Source organism: Agelaius phoeniceus, chromosome 3, assembly GCF_051311805.1.
Source record: "Agelaius phoeniceus isolate bAgePho1 chromosome 3, bAgePho1.hap1, whole genome shotgun sequence".
NCBI classification, from domain to species: Eukaryota; Metazoa; Chordata; class Aves; order Passeriformes; family Icteridae; genus Agelaius; species Agelaius phoeniceus.
In genome coordinates this window covers 107,769,646-107,776,703 of record NC_135267.1, presented here as the reverse complement: position 1 = coordinate 107,776,703, position 7,058 = coordinate 107,769,646, and the positions used below count along the sequence as shown (strand labels likewise).

Sequence of the window (7,058 nt, the reverse complement as noted above, 5' to 3'; positions counted from 1 at the left end):
GTTAACAGTATTACCCTTGCAGGTTTTCTTCATTATTAATCACTTGGAAAAAAAGTTTTCACAACAGTGAACAATGAAAGGGAGGGAAGGCTTGGAGTTACAACCCTCTGAAGTACAGGGATTTTTTTAAAGAAACAGCAAATGAAAAATTTAATATTTCAGACAATATCTCAGACAAGAAGGAATGTATACCAAATGCAGTTTAATTCTATGAGAATTTTAGTGGTGCTTGGCCTGTATGTTTCCTTAAGAGTAGTAAAGGATGAGGGAGTGACCAACACTGAGACTAATGGTTTCAGTGACCAGCCTGCAAATCAATCTCCTACCAGGGCTCCACCTAACTGCGCAGACACAAAATTTCCAGTAACACACTTTTTTTTAATCCTCATTTTCAAGATGTGCCCAGGGAAGTTCCTCTCCAAACTCCCTGCAACATGGAACTGTTGACACATCCCTTTCAAAAATGTCTCCTGCAGTTGCTGAGCAGCGGAGGCACGCAGCACTTTGCTTCCTTACTGACCTTGTACAAAGCATGGAGCATTGAATGGATCCATGGAAAGGGGAGTGTAACGCTCAGCTCAGTGAAATGCACCCAACCAAGACTATTTTGCTCTGTTGTCCCATGAGGTGCCCATCTAGGGAAGGGCAGGAAAGCCAAGACTGAGCATGTGGAGCCTCATTATGTTGATGTTCAAAAAGCTTCCCAAGCAATGAGCAGGGAAGGAAAATGACACAGAGGGACTGGACAGACCTGTTCTTTGTCTACACTCACACAGGGGCATCCCTGATACCTGAGCCCATGAAATGGCTGGGTCACTGGCAAGAGAGCCTAGTTCTTTGCCATCAGTTCTCCAGTTACAAAATTAAACAGGTTTTGTTGGATTTTCAGGCTATTTGAGAAGCTCTGTCTCAGTTGGCTCCAAACTGATGTGAAAAAAGTAAAACAACACTCAATGAGCACTTTGCCTTCTGAGGCACCTAAGCCAGAAGTGCCTGCTAATGGTATGTACCAACTCCAGTGATGCCACACAAAGTCATCAGGGTATAAAAAAGTTGGCATTTGAAGAGGTAGTTGTCTTAAGTAAAATGACTTTTTATGTGACATTTTTGCCTGTGAGGCAGTAGTGTACAAATCCAAAGCAAATTCAGTAAATCAGCCCAGTTGTTCCTACTTCACCTTCCACCAGCAAGAGTGGAAACCTGGACAGGGCTCTGTCTTCCTCAGGCAAGCAGGTCAGGCTTGCAGGAGAGCTGGTGTCCTCTTAGCACATGTGATGTCAATGCAAAAAATGGCACACTGGAGTGTACAGGACCTTCCTTGGGTTCTACAGGAACTCTTACTCCACACACATAATGTTAAAATTAATTTGGCAAATGAAAGATTGCTTTCAAACTAAACTGTGTGGTTTTTTTCCTTTGGCTGTTTATACAAAGTTCTGTTCCTCTCCATGTCAGGCCCATCTCCTCAAGGCTGCTGCTCATCCTGGAGCTGCAGTTGCTGCATGCAATGCTCCCCAGCACCACCATAAATCCCTTCAGTCAGACAGGTATATATGCAGGCAAAGCAGATTACTACAGTAGGCACTTTATTCAGCACGTTGATCAAATGCCATTAAACCACGTTGAATTTATCTCAATTTCCGAATTCCATGTTATTTCTGTGTACTATTCAATATTCAGTTGTGGAGCAAGGGGTGGGATTTTTTCAGTGTTGCCTAAACCTGTGTGCAGAGTTCACTTGATCAGTACTCTCCATATTCAAATACTATGCTAAGTGTCTTTTACATTCTTTATCGTTGTCCCTTTTTAAATTTATATTGCTATCCTGAATTTCCCACAGTTCTCTTTTAATCTGAAAGCTGTCTCCAAAAACACCCTGGTACTTTGGAAACAGTGTTAATTTTGTCTCATCTTGGCACCTTCCAGAACTAGGGCCAGGAGCTGGACTCAGTGATCCTGATGGGTCCTTTGAATTCAGTATATTCTATGATTCTCTAAGAAACTTGCTTCATTTATAAGCTGTTACTTCCTAGCTTTCTACCAGAGCCTGATGTGCAGCAACTGTTGGGGTTTTTAATTTGTTTTTTTTTTTTCTTCTGGCTTTAACAGTACCAAATTCTAAGTATTATGTTCTTGGAACACAGTTTCCATCTCTCCTGCTAATGCACTAGTGAGCATGCAAGCTATCTTGTGCCAATGCTGTACATATTGAATGTAGAGCAGCAAATGCAATAAAGCAAGAGCAAAAGTAATAAAGGCTTATTTGCTATTAAAATAATTTACTGATGACATAATGCACTAAAGCATATATAGACTTCCCTGCTCAGAGGATAAAATTTGTACATTCACCTGCAGCTAAAGTTGCATAAGATCTTCAGAAGTGAGCTGGCAGATGCCATCTGCATCAATTTATCCAAACCACATTTGTCTGAGATAGTTTTGGGCAGAACCGTAATTCACACGGGTACTCTCCATTTTCAAAATGCCTTAACCTTACTTCCAAATCCGTCTATTGTTTTAGCATCACCTAGCAACTGATCTTTGTTTAATTAACTGTTTCTTTACTGATACCAGAACAGCCAGAGCTTCCAGCCACAAGCCAGCAATTAACCATCACAGTTTTTTTTTTTTAAGCATAAAGTTACTCCATACCTGAGGGGTTTTCATCTTCCAAACTAGCCCAGAGTGGTTCCATTACAGAGAAAAAGCTCATTGACTGAATTCAGACATCAGAATTTTACTTTTTTTTTTTATTTTCTTGGCAAATGAATTTGATTTTGGAGTGGTGGATAAGAGTCCCACCCTTGTGATGAAATTAGAGCCCTTTCAAACACTCTGAAGGTACAGCCATGACACAGGTATTAAATTCTGGACACAACTGCTTTAAAAGTGTTTTCTTTTGGTAAACATGAATGTTTGATTTAACAGTTCTTTCATCAAATCATTGCCTGCTTCTCTCAAAAAACTAGAAAAGAGCAGAATGTGAATCTCAGTAAAAGGGTGGCAAAGCAGATGCTCAAAACAAGCATCACCTTGTTTTCTCAGCACAGGACATCAAGTAAGATACTCACAGCATGGCAGTCTTTAAGTGATGCCTGAGGAACATTTCTCCCCTGGGGGAAACCAAGACACTTCAAATGGCTGTTAAATAAACATCCTCTGGATTTTTGATGGTCTAAGGCAAAGGCACACAGTACATATTTTGGCAACCAAGCCAACGTCCATTATGCATGGACATCCTAAATGCCCTGTGCCTGAAACATGCAGGTCAGGACTGCAGATGTGAATTTCCTAACTTCAACTGCTTTTCACAGCCCCTTTTTTGTATTCTGAGGATGAAAATTTAATGGAGTCACAGTATGAAACCCCTCAAGATTAACAACATGAGCTGAAAAGATCTTTTTGATATGTGAAGCTGGACATTCTAAGCTTAGCAAGAACTCTCATAAATAAGTTATAAAAATAGAAGGATCTTAATAGGGCTAATTAAATAATCTGACTTGTTCAAGCTGGTTGATAGCATTCATATAGGCTGATGCTCTGTCCTGAACAGCCCTCTTAAGTCATCAAAAACAGGGAGCAGATCATAGCCAAGTGCCAGCACACACTTCTGTCCCCTTGCTGAGCTTAAGCAATGTCTATCTATAGACAGAGCTGAGGAAGGTCTAATTGTTCCAACTCGAGGGGCTGCACCATGTTCTTTAATCACTAACTGCGGGAACATCATTTACAAAAGGCTGGAATTATGCACATTATGCATAATTTAATGTCACTAATTTATGCAAAATATTTAAAAATTTATTTAGCTCAGAACTGCACATCCAATTTATGTAATACCGCTTTCCTCCAGTGGCTTAGTCCCTGATAAATGCTTACTAGGAAACTGGCTTTCCACATGAAAACAGATGGGTTTTGTGGATGTGGGGACCAGTTTTGTTTAATAGTTTTTCTGGTTTTTTCTTTTGTAATTAGGAACAATAAATAATTTTACTGCAAACCTTTCCATTTTTAATGGGATACAAATTCAACTGGTTGATAATTTTAAATCAATACCCTCAGACACAGCAGGTGCTGGTGTGATAAAAGATGTCCCCACAAACTCTCCTTTCCCATCTCACCTCACAATAATGCTTCCCAGGGTTTTAACTTGAAGCCTTGCTTTTATTGCAAGGATTGCAAAAAGGTAATGAAATCTGTTTTCACTACTGTGAGATCAAAACCAGGGACTTAGAAATTTGGAGATGCACACAAGCAGTTGTTTTACATAATGCAGGTGTGGCTTAGAAGCAACATCTTTCAGGCTACATTACACACAGAAGCCAAGGTAAATCTAAGCCTTTGTCCACCTCTGAGCCTGCTGTATTAACAAAATTTCCTAAATTACTAGGCCAAGCATCAGCAGCTTCAACAGGCAGGACAAGAAGGCCTCCTTACCTTACATATCATCCTCAGCTACTGGTTTGTGTGTGTGTAAAGTGGAGTTAATTTGATTTCCTTAAGTGTTGTTTTTCCATGGATTCAATGAAGAAGTACAAAAGTAACCATTTTTTAAAAGGTAAACCCTTCTACCAAGGAATGCTGACAAAGCAGAGGATTTAAGAAATTATGTTTTAACTGTTACTCCAGAATTACATCCAAAAACAAGCCTGTGTAAACTTCCTGATCGTGTGTATAATATGCTCACCCCCTGTTTAAGCCACATTTAATGGACACGAGTTATTTGCATTGCACTCCTCCTCAAACTATTTTCATTTTCTGCACAGTTTGAGTGTGGATAGGTACAGAATCTGTGGTATTTTGTTTGTTTACCTGGCTTCAGTAATCTTCTCAAAAAACATTAAGACACTTATTTCCAAAGCCTGATGGAATAAATTACTGCCCACGAGGAACATGAGCTTATTAACAGAAAGAAAGCCATATACAGGGAAATGCTAACCCAGTGAGTAAATACAATTTTATGGCATTAGCTGATAACACAGAACCTCTGCCTAATGTCTTTAAAGCAATTATTTTACCTTATGAACTCCTTAATGGCATGTAACCTACTTCATCCTCTAAAAACCTTTTCATTTCTCCCTGATACAGAAATGACATACAGCATGCTAAAATAAAATTTAAGAAAAACGCCACAGTACTGCCAGGTCTAGGAAGTTGCTGAAATTCAGCATTTTTCAGCCAAATGAAGCAGTCAGGAGAATATCACTGGGGAGCTAAATTGCTGACCTCCTGCAATTTCCTTGGATAAAGGAAAAAAGGTAGTGATGGAACTGCATGTAAGACGTCACCAGCTCAACCATGGCTCTCTCAGACAGACCCTCACCTCTCCCACTTACAAACCTTGGTGCTTTTCATTACAGGAATATTTGTAAGTACCTTTAAGGGTCAAAAAGGTTGAGCACCAGCAGGAACAACCACCATCTCTAAGTTATTCTTTCTACTATTTTTATTTTTTCTTTGTTAATTAAATAAAGCTCATTGAGAGCATCTGTCCAGTAAACAGGACTGTTATGCATGTAAAAACCTCTTCACTGCTAATCACACTTGTTGACACATAGTGAGGTAGTGCTGAACCCTCCTTAAATAGTTTGCACTTAAATCCAGGGCAGTCACATCACAAAATATTTTCCCTGGAAATCTCCACTATTCCCTGAACTTGCAGATACATGATGTTAAGGGTGGGGGGAACAAGATAACAATATATTCCTAAGAGGCTGCTCTTACCACTGTTTCTTTCCCATGTTCCATATACAAGTTTAAGAAAGTCGAAATAAACAAGATCAGTTAAAGAGAATTTTGGAGGAGAAGTGCAATACCACAAAATCACATTTCTACTACTGAGAATTGAATTATGCTAAAAAAAAGAACAACTATTTTGTTTATTGTACCTTATCTGTCTCAGGAAATGCTCGGGTCTTTCATTGTCTGCTGGCCTAGGGACAGAGCTGCGCTGATCAGTGTTCCTTGGGTACAGACAGAGGCATTAAAAGCAGTCAAATACACCTGAACAAAACTAACAGGGACTGGTTTTGTCTGAAAAAAAAGTTGTCCTAAATTTCTGTGTTTTGTTGGAAACATTTTGTCCCAGCCTCTGAAATCTATTACCATCCTACACTATTCTTTAAAAAAACAAAAAACAAACAAATAACTTATCTTTCAAGCATGGAAAATTTGATGTAATGCCAAGCTTTACCTATAAATAAGTTTTCAAGGTTTTGTTTGTATGACTTTGTCCCCAGTGCTATGATGAGCACGTGTTTATTGAGGACCTCCCAGTGTTTTTCAATACATGTTTGCACAGAAGGAAATGGCCATTTGTGCAGTACAATTCCCACCCATTTTTCCTTCCCATTTTCCCTGTGTTGTCAACTGACTTCTTTAGCACTTATATAATTTTAGTCATAAAATACTAGAAGTGCAAAAAGAGGTTTCTTGAAATTTTTTTAGGGTCTTAGAGATGGGAGAGGGAAAGGACATTATACTAGGATGCTAATTAGATAAAAAAGGGTGCTATTTTATGCTGCAGGGAGATTTTCCTTATTTCAGTGAAAGGAATAAAAAAAACCCAAACTTCCACAAACTTAGCTATTTTGACAAAAGGACCTATGGAGCTGCTCATGCAAGAAACACATCTTGTTCCCAAAGCAACCACACCACTTTGGGAAGGGAGGGGAAGAGAGAGTCTCTCTTTGATATGGATTTGGAGGTGATATCCTGTGTCCCATGAAGGAGCACCCCGCTGGTACAGTCAATATAAATTGGATTGCCTTAATATCCATTTTCAACTCAATGCTGCTATTGCTGCAAAACTTGAGAGCAAAGCAACCCAGTCTCGGGGACTTCAAATAAACCCCCAAACAAATCAAAAAAACAACCAACCCTGCAAAATCCTCAGAAAGCACCTATCAAAGTGATTTCAATCCAGTGATCCGGTACACAGTCAAAGGATGTAAGCTCTTCTAATCCCACTCTTTGAGCTCCTCCAGGCTCCAGCTCCCGTTGCCATGGCCTGGCTGACACCTCCTGCAAAGGACAGGAGCCCCACAGCCCAGCAGTGCCTC

At 39.7% G+C, this 7,058-nt stretch overlaps 1 protein-coding gene across 4 annotated transcripts in view; it reads right to left on the bottom strand.

Moving 5' to 3' along the window:
* Window positions 1-7,058, bottom strand: part of MACROD2 (mono-ADP ribosylhydrolase 2) — an 851,553-nt gene that overhangs the window by 752,130 nt on the left and 92,365 nt on the right. The gene's annotated exons all lie outside the window — the stretch shown is intronic.